Source organism: Peromyscus maniculatus, chromosome 1, assembly GCF_049852395.1.
Source record: "Peromyscus maniculatus bairdii isolate BWxNUB_F1_BW_parent chromosome 1, HU_Pman_BW_mat_3.1, whole genome shotgun sequence".
Classification (NCBI taxonomy): domain Eukaryota; kingdom Metazoa; phylum Chordata; class Mammalia; order Rodentia; family Cricetidae; genus Peromyscus; species Peromyscus maniculatus.
This window is the reverse complement of record NC_134852.1, coordinates 39769921-39784563: the sequence shown is the minus strand read 5'-3', so window position 1 is coordinate 39784563 and position 14643 is coordinate 39769921. Positions and strand designations below refer to the sequence as shown.

At 41.7% G+C, this 14643-nt stretch overlaps 1 pseudogene; it reads left to right on the top strand.

The window, feature by feature from the left end:
- Window positions 1-7374: 7374 nt before the first annotated feature.
- Window positions 7375-12788, top strand: LOC143266855 (uncharacterized protein C2orf78 homolog; annotated as a pseudogene).
- The last annotated feature ends 1855 nt before the right edge of the window (window positions 12789-14643 follow it).

Genomic DNA, 14643 nt, shown 5'->3' with positions numbered 1-14643 from the left:
CAGTCCTGCAGCTACCAAAAGTGAGCTATTTCCTGTCTTACCCACGCCTTTATTGCCTTGCTATTCTGCCCTCTCATTGGCTCTTAGCCAAGCTATGTCACTTCCTTGTCAATGCCTGTCTGTACAGACCGCCAGGTCTCTATGGTTGGTACTGGGATTAAAGGAGTGTGTCACCATGCTTGGCTGTTCCCTAGTGTGTCCTTGAACACACAGAGACCCTATGCCACATGATTGAATTAAGAGCATGTGCTACCACTGCATCACTTCTATGTTTACTTAAAAGTGGCTGGCCATTTTCCCCTTGACCTTCATTCATGCTTTATATATTAACATACAAATAAAATATCACCACAAATGGTGTATCTGTCTTCACAATATCTAACTGCCAACTACTGTGTGGGACCAAAACTGCTCATTCTAAAAAGGGCTATGTCCAAAGTCATCCATGTAGAAAATATTAACAAACCCATCATGAAAAGATCCTACTACCTGTATACGATGATCCTCACAGGGACAAATTTGGGTACAACAGAATACTGAAAAGCAATGGCTTACAGAGGCCTCTAGTGTTATGCTCTCTTTGTGTGGCTTTAATTACAGATTTAGGCACTGCCATGAGACCATGTGCTTCACTTTACACCTTAGGAGCAATAGAAATGCATTTGAATGGATATCTCCTTGATATTATTATTATTATTATTATTATTATTATTATTATTATTATTATTATTATGGTTTTTCAAGACAGGGTTTCTCTGCGTAGCGTTGTGCTTTGCCAGGAACTCATTTTGTAGACCAGGCTGGCATCGAAGTCACAGAGATCTGCCTGCCTCTGCCTTCTGAGTGCTGGGATTGAAGGCATTTTAATCTTGATGTTTTCAAACTAAGGGTCTTGTAGAATAATTCTTATTAAACAAATCTCAGGAATCATTTTTCATATTAAAGCAACTCACACAAAGCTGTACTTGTATTGAATCCTTCTCAATAACATTAGTTCTCATTGTACTTTTCATTGAACATATTCTCTTAAAACTGTATATTGTACACTGAGCCCAGTAACTTTTCTTAATTGTCAGCAAAAATCTTAGGCATTGACAGCATTGCCTCCCAAGTCATGAATTGAACCATGGAGATATGTATAATCTAGGATCCATATATACAGACAGCATCAGGAGATATTTGTCTGGGACTGGATACATATGGTATAAAATGATTACCCCAAGTTATAAGAACTCTCCTACAATCACCTTGACTATACTCATCACTTTAGCTGAAATGGTTCTGTTGTGTGTAGACATCACATATTCCTTATCCATTGCTCTGTTATTGGACAGCAAGGTCAGATAATATAGATATTACTGAAAAATGCTGCAATCTATACTCATGTGCAAAGCAATAATGTGTTCAATTCCTTGGAATAATAGGGATGGAAATTGAGATAGATCTGGTGTTGGTATTTAAAGTGACCCCATACTGAAATAAAGGGTAGAATACCTCACATTATACCCACAATACCTTATTGGTGTTTCCTGTGGAAGCAATACTTGGAATACCCTTACTTTCAGTTAAGTCTCCACTTCTATTCTCTAGCATCAAGAAAGACCATTTTCCAATGGGCCTTATGGTCAAATGCAAGTAATGTCTAGAATGACAAGTCAAGTTTTCATGAATCTGCATCGCTCCTTCTACTATGTACAGTAAAGCTTCACAGCAACAGACCTGTCTATCACTGCATCTATCTCTTCAATTACTTTCTAAGGTATCCATCCATCCAAGGTAATCACTGCTAACATTTCACAATGGGATTTTCACTTGATTTTGGAATAAAAAGCCATGCTACACTATTCTATCCCATTGCTCTAGCTCTCAATTTGATTGCACTACTTGCAGGACAATTCCTGAGCCTTGGATGGACTGCTTTGTGCATGATCCATTTCTGAGTACCAGCCAACCATCTCACCACAACAGCAGCCATTGAGTCTCAGCAGCCTAAACAATGACAGCTCTCTCCAACAGCAACAGAAACAATGCCAAAGGAAGGCCAGCAAGGAGGCAGACTGTAACAGTTACAGCTGCAACTACATTCATCTCCTGCAATTTTACAAAGGTTTAGAAGGGAAATGTAGAGACCCAACCATTCCATTCAACAAAACAATAGCAGTTGTCTTCTCTCTGGGATGTAGGCACTACTCAGTCACAGAACATTTTATGGTGGATTGCAGTAAAAATAAGAATTCCCTTCTGTGCATGTGTACACATAACAAATTGGAGAGTTGTTACAAATATACCTAACAACTGTGCCTTCTCCCTACCAGTATAAAATTCTCACTTGACATTTTACTATGTGGAAGAGCCATCCAACAACCTAATAGCACAACTACTGACCATTCTCCCCCAAAATGATGGAAGAGCCTGCTTAGTCTATGAAGGCCACCCAGCTGGATATAAGAAAGTGGTTCCACCTCCAGGCAAGTCTGTAAATTTCATATTCTGCAAATCATTCAGTTTGTCCCTTTGCTACTTCCTGCTCATAACTTACAACAGGGTCACAATAACTTTCACATTTTAGGAGGTACTAAGGACCTTCTTGCCCAACATCTCCTGAGGCTTAAGCCTACCTCCAGCACTTAGCAGGAATCTGTCTTCAGAGAGTACCATTTTTCCACCCATACAGGATACCATCTTTCAAGTTATTTAACTTACATTTACTTTTCTTGGAGATGCTGCCCCCAAAAATATTTTATTATATTTGTTTGTTATATTTTGAAAGCTTTTTCTTTTGTAAAGAGGGAGAGAAAGTAGTATATACTGAGAAATGAGGACTTGGAAAATAATTGGAAGGAGTATGGGGTGCGGTAACTAAGTTCGGTATATGTGGTTAGAGGAAACAAGGTCATTGTTACACTGAAAGAAAAATAATATGCAAATATTAAAAACTAAAAACAGCCTGGTGGTGGTGGTGCATGCCTTTAATCCCAGCACTCGGGAGGCAGAGGCAGGAGGATCTCTGTGAGTTCGAGGCCAGCCTGGGCTACCAAGTGAGCTCCAAGAAAGGCGCAAAGCTACGCAGAGAAACCCTGTCTCGAAAATCCAAAAAAAAAAAAAAAAAAAAAAACAAAAAAAAACTAAAAAACACAGAAACGGTGAGAATTAAACACAGAACACAGTTCTATCTATCTATCTATCTATCTATCTATCTATCTACTTGTCTATCTATCTCTCATTTTCTCTCCACTCTCAGAATTCAAATGACACAGGCCCTATCATGTTCTACTCATTTGGTTCTAAGCTACTATAAGAGGACACTTTTTTCTGATGGATCTACAACCAAAAGCCTGGATGAACCTTCCAACTTTCAGTCATTGCCAATTGGAATATGTCACATTATCTGAAAAGTGGTCAGTCATGAAGGAAACTGCAAGAGTGAAAGGCAAAGGCAGCCTACTGGCCTATGAAAAAGGACAGTCTTATTGCAGAGCTTTGCCAAACACTACAAAATATGATACAATCTACATGGAAAAAAAGTTCTACAGTAGTAGCTCAGTGTAAAAATGGTCCCAATGGAAAGTGCTGACAGCTCATGTGAATGCAGCAGGATAACTAAACAGGATCAAGGGTCATTTTCAATGGGGACTGACAGACACTGTCATAGTAGTGCTTTATGAGGTAGTTATAATAAGAAATGTATATAAATGTACACTATATCCACGCTATAAGACAGTCTAGGAACCCACCAGTGAATGACCAAAAGGGATAACAATCTAAATCAAAATGAGGAATACACAAGATTTCCCCATATTTCATCAAAATTTTGCATTCCTGTCTGTAAAGATACACTGAGATGGGTAATGGGTTGTTCTATTTTTTTCAAATATAAAGGGAAATTGTGGAGCCTAAAACCATGGCTCTAAAAGCAGAGCCAAAAGCTTAAAAAGGGCCAATAAAAAAGACAGACAATAGCCCTGTAACCTGAGCCAACCAATCCCTTATGAAGAAAACCAATACCTGAGCACAAAATATAATAAATCTCCAGGTTTGTCCAAACTCAAGGATTGGAATCTGAGCAATTCTTACCGTGAAAAGCTTCACCCTGGAAAAGCTCCCCCACTAAGATGCTCTATTACATAAGCCCTGTATATGTTCAGTTGGGAAATGCCTTTTTCCACTCTGTTAGAGGAAGCAACCTTCCTGGATTCTTCCCTACCAATAAATCTCTTGAATGAGGTTTAGGCAAGACCTTCTTTTGTCAGAAGGGAGCAGAGCAGACAGGGAACATTAGCCACAGTGGAGCAGAGCAGAGCAGAACTGTAACTTTTGCTGGGAAAATCTTCCCCTAACAAAGCAGAGTTGTTGAATTGGGGAAAACTTTAACTGGAACAGATGTAAGCTGCTAGCTTATTGACTTTGTGCTATTCCTTGGCTCTCAACTACCAGGATCACTTTCCATCAAGCTGCAACACTTACAAAAGCACCTACATTGCTTTTTTCATGTAACCCACCGCCACATACCAACAAATGTCTTCCTGCTCTAGGTGTTTCATTTCTATTTAGCCTTTTCTCAGAAAAAAGCATGGCAGGGAATGCTAGAGCCCAGGATTCTGCAGAGACTGTTGCCAGGAGGAAGAAGGTTCAGTAACTCTCACACTCATTATACTTGTGGATGAAGAAGGAAGGCGGCCAGACTCAATGACTAACAACTTCAAACTATAAGAAGGGAGGCAAGATACAAAGAATGCCCATGTGTCTAAGACCGGAGTGATATACATGATGACTACCCAAACAACAGGGGTTACCCCTCAAGTGCTTACTACTACCAGCAGCCTCCAATTACAAGCATCTTCATGATGAACAGAAGACTACTGCTTCTGGAAGTTCACCATGATACTGGCCTCCACTTTAAGGATACAGGGTCACCCTACTCCAAAAATCAAACCATACCAAATAGGGATGAAAAGCAGAGAAGGGCGATGTGAGTCCTGTCTGGGTCAAAACAGACTAAGGAAGGCCTCTAAGAGAAGAAACCCAAAGAGAAGATTCTTGGAGTTCATCATCAAAGGTGCATCAATACCCTGTCCTTCAACCCAGTCAGAAAGGAGCCCTTTGATCTCTTTCTTGGGTCATGGACAGATGATGACAGCTCATAAATCAGATCAACTGGAAAGGTTTCACACCCACATTTCCTTCACGAAGGTGTTCCTATCTTTCTTGCCCAAGGCTACTGAGTGTATGTTCAGTGTATGATGATGGGACAATCTATGCTGGAAGGTGACACCTCATAGGAACAATAGAAACAGCTATATCGATGAACTTTATAAGAATGCTCTGGACTAAACCTCATGAAAGGGGGACTTCCATGCCAGGATTGTCTCTTTCACTAGCATACACCTCAGCCTGCATGGCTACTGTTGGTCTCCTGGCATTCTGTCCAACCAATCCCATCTGTTAGCTCAGAATCTGACCTTCCCATTGGCTGCTGCCCTGTTTATGACATCATTCTCCTTCCAACCCTACCACCACCTGGTAGAGTCTTGGGGTTGCCATGGAGACGCCTGTAAACAAATTTGGATCATCACAGGTCACCTGTGACCAATGACCAGTAAGTGCTGTCTGATATCGGACACCCTTGCCACTCAGGTCAGATGATCAGACAAGGATAAACAATTCTCTTCCTCCAATGTACTATGGTTTGCTAATACTATCCCTCCAACCATGGCAGATAAGGAAAGACATTTTAAAACATTAAAAAAGGATCACTTTTCCCTTATTTTTACTATACTTTTAAATTTTTGTTTAATGGGTATATTAATGATGCTGATAGAGAGATGGAATTGAATGTCACATTTAGATCTGGTTATTAGTGGGGTTAGAATACATGGAAATAAAGAGGGTACACTGCAGAGATGACCCTGGATGTACACAAAGGTAGTTTGGATCAAATGTTACAGATAACCACAGAGTAAATAAAAAGGCACAAGACATTTTCATATCCCAACCCATTATTAGGCAGCCACACTGTTGAGATTAGTCTAGGTAAAGGTTTCCTGTCACATATAGAAAACAATATCCAGCTCTAGTCCCTGGCTCTTACCCTCTATCCAGCCCATCTTCCACAGCATTCTCCTCATCTTTTGGTAGGATTGGATGTTATCAACATGGGCTGGCTACTCCACAGTCAGTTGTTCTCTGGACAAGAACTGACACACCAGTGTGTGCACAGATTCTCACAAGGATTCCCAACTAGGAGAGTTACTAGAAATTAACAGTTACTGTGGAAGTGTTCATTGAAGAATCAATGTAACCAACTTTTAATTAAGAAACAATCTTATTTAGAGATGAACCCATGCTACATTAGAAATCCCAAACTGTCGCTTGAAACATAGGCACTCAACAAGAAATGATATCTGCAGGTTGTATTCATGTAGTCATATTGGATGTGTGCTGAATTTATATTAAAAAATAACAAATAGTGACTTACATAAAAAGTAGTGGGGAAGAGAAGGAGCTAGATGACAAGGGATTCTTAGCTAAATACAGTTCTTATCTATGAAAGTCCTGATCCATCATTTCAATAAGAAAGCTCAGAGTAGAACCAAGCCTGGTGAACATGGAAGGAACCTACAATGCCAGCACTCTGATTAAAAAATAATCTTATTCAGAGATGAACTCCACAATACATTTGTAGTCCCAAGACATCACATGAAACACAGGCAATCAACATGAAATGTTATCAGCAGGTTTTATTTGTGTAGTCATATATGCATATAAGCTGAATGGTTATATAAGACCATTCACAGTAAGAGGTAATGACTTACACAAAAAGTAGTGGGGAATAGGGGAAGCTAGATGATGAAGGGATTCTTAGCTAAATACAGTTCTTATCTATGAAATTCCTGATACATCACTTCATTGAGAAAGTTCAGAGTAGAGCCAAGCCTGGTGGACATGAAAAGAACCTAAAATGCCAGCACTCTGATACAGAGGCTGGCCAGTCTGTGTGATTTCAAGGCCAGACTGATCTAGGTAGAGACTCTCTCTCTCTCTCCATAGAGGAATATTTGCACACAACAGGACAAAGGGACAGGCATGAGAAGCTGTCTAAGTTTCTCCTACTTTAAACACTTCTGTTCTGGGATGCAGATATGAGGCAGTGCCACAGCAAGAATCAGAACAAGACAAAGCAGGGCAAAGATGGGTGTTGTCTAGGTCACAGCAAGGGTCAACATGGATCAATTAGGAAGTCCAGGTCCACATAGGAAGAATAGGCAGCTCATGAAATGAGTGTCATCCTAACCATTACCAAGAACCATTCTGAAAGATTTGTTTGGGATTTGTGATGGAACATAGATCTCAGACTTTCTCAGACGGTACAAACTGATGATAACAGCTCACCACAGGAAAGTAGAAGGATTCCTTCTCACCACTCTTCCCATTTTCCTCTTGATTCCTAAAGAAAATTTCCAAAGTGTACCTTTCTTTGGGACAGAATGTGCTCTGCAGCCCTCTGCGCCTGTGCTAGGGAAGGCCACCCCCTTACAAGGAAGTGTGTGCAAGTTCTCCAGAGTCTCCACCCCAGCTGTGAGTTCAGCATGGCTCCTGCCATCAGATTCCAGCACTTGTTGCCAGCAGCTCATGGACAGTGCCTACCCCTACCTACCAGCTGGCACAACCATGGTGACTGCGCTGACTGACCAGGACCAGAGCTCTGCATCAGCACTCTCCTATCCAGGTGTTCTCCAGTGGGATCCCATGGGAAACACTGACTGGAGGAAGGAGCTGTGCTCCAGGATTTCACTGTAACTGTCATTGACCAGAATACCACATTCTCCTCCTTGTCTAGGAAAGCCCAGGGTGATAATATTTTAGATCCCAATGCTTTAGTCCTCTCCTATCCAACACTGTCTACCAGCCTTATTCAGGCCACACCACCACAGTTGCCAAATCAAGGATACAGCCTGGCACCTACCTACCAGGAAGGATACAGCCTGGGCCCTCTGATGCCTGGAGAACTCGGGCAGTGCCTGCAGGCCTGTGGCTCTGTGTCCTACTCTGGGGGTCAGGCCTCTGCCCTGCAACCAGAGATGGTGATGATGCCAAAGGAGATTCAGTCAACAAATGTCCAAACACCCTTCTCCACCTCTTCCATCTACTATCCCACACCTACTCAAGACAAGCCAGACACCAATCTTCAAGGTGAGCAGAGCCAGGAGGGAGGACTGAGATCAGCACTCAAAGCAGACACAGCTCAAACTTTCAGGAGTGGATGTCCTCAGGGAGGAAAAATGGGAGTCCTGATAGCTCAGCCTTGACCTGGCTCACCATCCCCATCTTCAGTCTCTATAAGGACTGACAATGCAGGGCAATGAGTGGCATCCATCCTCCATTAAGACATGTCCAAGGACACCACAGACACACACGTCACTGACCTAGCTAATCAGTCTCATGCACCGTTACACAGCAATCGCCTGCGGGAAGCCTTCCTTGGCAGTGGATGGGTTCTTCAGAGAATGTAAGGAGGCAGCAGGGAAGGAAGTGAGCCAGGCCATGGTGATCAGGAGAATCTTGTAGCCTGACTAACTAGCAGCCAGAGTGTTTTTCTTTATTTATACAGAATTTAGTTGGCAGACATTCATGATGTTCCATAACATAGATCATATCATTTTTGGTTTTGGACATGTGTTTCACTTACTTTTGCCCATCTTTTGGTCATCATTAGTAAACTATGACAGAACAGAGTTATTATTTCCAATCATTTTCCCTCAAGTTTTGACATCATTAATAAACAGAGTAATGATTCTTACTCTTTAGTCCCATAACCCTATTTTTATCATCTATAGTCATATGACAGCCTGTGCTCAGGCCTGTTGCTTTGGTTACTTCAAGTACACTAAATCAATACTAAATCCTCAACCATCCTGGGCATTTTGTCATGTCCCAAGCAGTGCATTATTAACTCTTACTGGTCAGAGTGCCCAGGATAAATCCTCAGGCTAAAGATGTTGCAGTTATTATTCAAATTGTGACATAATACAATCAATGTTCACATTTATCTCCTTATAGAATTTGTCTATATGTTTAATTCTGGCATTCTGTTGTTCCTTGGTCATGTGACATTATAGTGGCTCCACCTTAGCTAACTTCTAAGAAAGGAGATTGTAACACCTCATACTTTCATCATCTTTCCACTGCATAATTTCCTCATCAATATGTGTATATGTAGGACAGAGTTGTACGTCACGTAATTGTCTGAGTGTACTGTGGGAAGAGCCTTGTAATCTGAACTGTGGACAATTCCTCTAGCCTACCGAATCTTGTTGACCTTTTTAATTTTACTTTGTTTTGAATATCTTGTCCCTGTGTAAGTCCAGGGACAGATGTTTCAAGAATATCTAATAGCCTCATGAAGAAACCTCTGGCATCTTTATGTGTCACAACATCCAAGGTGTAAAGGAAGACCTTCAAGTAGATAAGGCTATCTCCCTCAAAGTGTGTCGGGGAAAATAGTATGTTCAGGATTTTGCTGGGTAAGCTTAAAAGCAGCATTCCTGGGAGAAGGCATAAATGATTCAAAAGTAATTTTCCATCAATCTAACATCCTCAAATTGTACAAATATAAAAAGTGCCCCAAGTATGTAACAGGTGAAAACCAAAGGTGGCATGGCAGCCATCATGTGGCTCAGCTTTGCTGGATCTTTGTCAAGCAGCAGTTCTGGCATTATAACTTCTGACATTCCATTAGGATATGGCTGTGTTAATCACCTACTTCCTAATCTATTGCTCAGTGCTGTAGAGGACACCAAGGCATTTCTATTTGGTAGACCTTTATATTCTCTGTGCTGAATTCTCACTTTAGAGCAGTGCAACTCCAAATCTGTCTTAGAGGAAGTATTGTACCCAGATTCCAAGTGCTGGCCCTCCCGTTCTCTTACAAACATAAGTGCATTGATTGTCCTGTATACCGGTGTACCAGTGTACAACTGCTAAGTTGGGCAAAGCTTCTCTTTGTCTCTCCTTTCTCTCTGTCTCTCTCACTTTCATTGTCTCTGTCTCTCTAACTCTCTGTCTCTCTTTTCTTTTCTGTTCTGTTCTGTTCTTTTGCAATGGTTATTCAGAGGTGAGCCAAGTCTATGCATGATCATTAGAAACATATGTTTTCTACTACACAGTCACAACCAAACCCTAACATTTTACCTTCTTAACCAGATTTTCATATCATTAAAATAAGACTGTGAAATGTAGAGCTGGAAGAAATTCAAGGTTGTTGAGAAGATTGCCTTGCAGGAGTGAGAAACTAGGATTGGATATCTGAACCCATTTAGAAAATCAGGCAACTGGGGGCATTGGAGTAATGCCAAGAGTTGGAAGACACAAGCAAGTTCTTGAAAATTATGGACCAGACAACCTGCCTGATAGCAAACTTGCACAGAAATGAGGGTCACTCTTTCAAAGATAAAGGGAAAGGAAAGGGACAACCACACCTCAAGGGAATTCTGTCACTTCCCCACGATCACTATGCATGCACACAACACACAAACACCAAGGAAAACACAAACATCTGAGAAATCATGATATCACATGGTTACTATAAATAAGAGAGTGGTCACAAGTCTCCCAACAGAGGTGCCGCCTGTGCTACTCAAGCAGAGCTCACAGGAATGACTTCCACACTGCTCTAAGGGGTCTGAGTACTGAGGAACACTGAAAAGTGGGGAGCACCTCACTTACCAGGCACTGACTTCTTCCTTGACTCTTTTTCAGTGGTGAAAATGGAGACGGCCCTGGAATTGACAGCTGCAGGCCAGACACTCTGTCTGCTGCAGAGTCCAAACCTCTGGAATGCCTGCATGCAGGATGTTCAGAAGTCACCACCTGTCCATGGGGACTGGTCATTAACTGCCCCCAGCGACAGTCCTTCAGAATTCCTGCCCTTGCCTCCTGCTCCAATCTTGGAACAAACAGACAATAACGACTTGGATTTGATGACAGATGATCTATCAACTTATCTGGATGCCTATAAGGGCATAAAAGAAAACCAAGACCCATCACTTCTTCCTTTAGCACATGCCAACATGCAGCAGGCCCTGAACTACACTGATTCAGGGATCCTAAAACAGAAGCTTTCTCCTGACAATGCCACCTTGGGAAGCAGTAGCCTTGGTCAGGATGAGCCTGGGGTGCTGCAGAGTGCGATGGGCTCCAGCATGGACTTTGCAGACATGACTACACTGGTGGCAGATATTCACCTTCCCAGACTCTTCAACTCAATCACTGATAGGAACCCATTCCAAGATCCCACAGCAAGCCAATCCAAAGACATCAGCAGGGATCAGGTCCAGGAAAGCTCCAGCACTATCAGTGTACCCGTGGAACAAGTGAGAAAGAATGGCCAGAAAGCCTTTGAGATGCTAGATGGGTCTTCTCAGGCCAGAATCCAGCTCCAGGACCGGGTGAAGGGAGAAGAGGCTGTGGGCAGTGCTGGGTCCAGTGAAGGGGCTATAGACAACATGCCTAAGCACTTGGAAGGTAGAGCCCAGTAAAACACACCTGGCATGCCCAGCAGAGCGAGGCCTCAGAGGCAAGACAAGACCAAGAGATCCAGAGAAAACAACTCCAAGAAAACAGAGGAACTTAAGCAGTCAAGTAACAGAGTCAAAGCAGAAGAAAATACCACCAAGCCAAAGAACCAGAGGAAGAGGAATCCAACCAAGCTCAGCCACAACAGCTTTAAAAAGCCTCGAACTCACCTTGGCATGCACATGCTAGAATCCCTGCAAGTCTTTCACCCACTGGGGAAGAAGAATGAGAAGAAAACTGGCATCTCCTCCTCCCGGGCTCGGCTAAACTTCAGCAGCAATAAAGATTCCAGAACATGCCCAGTCACTTCATCACTTCTGGATGTGCCATGTGATGGCTGATGCCCTGGTAAGACCCAGGGCTTTGCTTAGAGACTAGAGAGCAATGTTCACTGGGGGGGGGGTGTCCATCTCCATCCCAGTATGAGCTGCCCCCACCTGGCAAGGTCAAGTTAGTACCTCTGCCTTTTCCAGCCCTGGACAAGACTCAAGCCAGACTGGTTTCTAGAAAGCCTCTCTCCCTGGCTTCACACAGGGCCCCTGCAGTGTACCCTGTGAGACCTCATTCTAACTCAGCTCAGGCTACCATACTCAAGCCATCTAAACCAGCTCCTGCCAGCACTTCTTTGATGGCCTCTACAAGCCAGTTCTGCCTATTGCTACCAGTGCCACACGAGATAACATAACCAACCCCATCCAGTCTTGCACTGGGCCTCAGGCAGCTGTCTCTAGGCCAGTATCCTACAGGGCATCATCTCACCCTTCACTACAGAGGGAGCTTGCCTCTGCTGACAAGAACAAGGCCCCATCACCTCCCAAACCTCAAATCCAAAATCTGCTGCAAGACTTCAGCCAACAACCAATTCCATGGAGGAATGTCCACATTCCAGGGCCAGTCATCTCACAGCCCATCACAGAAGAGCAGAGGCCAGAGAGGGAGGCCATGAAGATGCAGGCTCAACAGGAGAGAGAGAATGCCGCCAAGTATACCTCTCTGGGAAACCCTCAGCTCTTCCTTCAGAGGCAGAAGTATATGGAAATTTCCAGATATTATGACTATGTCATGTAAGAGCTGGCCTAGTCTTTGGAACACAGTACTATTCAACATAGACAATGTTAGATATAGACACTGATATATATGTATACATTGGATTTAAAGACTTGGATATATGTGTACATATGTAGTTACATATAGAATTAAGGAGATTAATATGTTCATCCCCGGATTTATATATAAATGGTCTATAAATGGTTTTATATATATATATATATATATATATATATATATATATATATAACTTCAAATATTATAAATATTTGAAGACACTGAAAGTGACTGGAGAAACTAAAGTCAGTTATATTTCATCCATGAATAATTATATATAGGGAGAATTGATGGTTTCTTCATACCTTAGCTATTATTCATTTATGTTGCCAAAGTGGATATGTTTAGCATAAATAAACACTGTCCACATCATATGCTATAAGTCAGTGATAGTGTTTATTTAAAATAAAAGTATCTAGCCAAAATCTATAGTGCAATTAAATTTATTCTCCTTGACTTTCATTTTTCACTATACTGGTTTGGTAGGTTTCCTATAGTGTATATAGTATAGTGAACATATACTTGTTCTTGTCACACTTACTCCCATTTTGAAACACTTACTCCAGCCCTTTAATCACTATTGGTCTGGGAATGAGCACCTCCAGGAATTTCATGAAATGAGATACAGGATTCCATGTATACACTATTAAGCTCCCTACTTAAAGAGAAAATATACAATGTAGTCTATCTTCCTGAGATTGATTTCATTTGATTACTGTTTTTACCTTAAGTTGTATCCATCTTTGAAATTATCCATTTCATATTTTAATTCCTTATGTGTGTGTGTGTGTGTGTGTGTGTGTGTGTGTGTGTGTGTGTGTGTGTGTGTTGTCCACCCGAATTCCTGTGGAACACATATTTGAGGTGCCCACAGAGTCCAGAAGAGGGCATCAGATCTCTGAGTTCTGGAATGAATAGACATTGAAAGCCACCAGGAGGCAAGCCTGTGGACTCTGCAAGATTAGCAAGTGTTCTTATCTACTGAGCCATTTCATGAGTCTGAGTTGAATCCACATAGTGCAAACAACATAACTTCATTTTCCCTATGGCTGAAAAAACTTCACGTTCTATGAACAACCCATTTTCTTCACCCATGGCAATGTTAATGGACACCATGCTTAGTTCCCATATACTCTTGAAACGGTGCTGCAGTCAACACTGATGGGTAAGTACGTCTCTAATATATTGAGTTCTTTGGAAAGGCATATATGAACCACGTGGTGATCCAGGATTTGGTTTTTGGCATGTCCTCCACACTGAAATTCAATCAGGCTCGAAAATTTTTCATCCTCTCCAGCATTGTATAGCATTCCTTTATGTGAACTTTCTCAGTGGTGGCTATCATTTCTTTTCTAGTTGGTGTTGCATGGCATCTAGGAAGTTCACTAAGAATTTACTTTATTCCTTCTCTATATGAACATTTATATGTGCTCATTATCCTTTTTATTCTATCAGAGTAAATGGTCCTTTTCTTTGTCCTTTACTACATGGGTTGCCTTCTTTCTTATAATTTATGTATTTTTTCAATAACCTAGATATTAATACCCTTCCTGAGGTAGCAATAGCAAAGATGTCCTCCTGTTCTCTAGGACCCCCTCTTGAATAACTGTTGTTGCTGGTTTTTTTGGCAACAAATGCCTTACTTCCCTGAGAGACCATCTGTCAACTATAGCCAGGATTTCTTGAGTCACTGATGTATTGTTCCATCCTGGCCTATCTCTGATCATTCAACTCTTTGGCATATACTGTGCTCTAACATTATCAGGGTTACTCACACTATGGCCTCTGAGTCATTTGGCATTTATTTTGACAGTGTGACACATAAGAAATATGACTCATTAATTTATTAATTTGCTTTTAGTTTCTTGAGACAGTTTCTCTCACCATAACACTGCATGTTCAGGAACTAAATATGTTTATCAGGCTAGCCTTGAACTCACAAATATCAGCCTGCCTCTACCTCTGCCA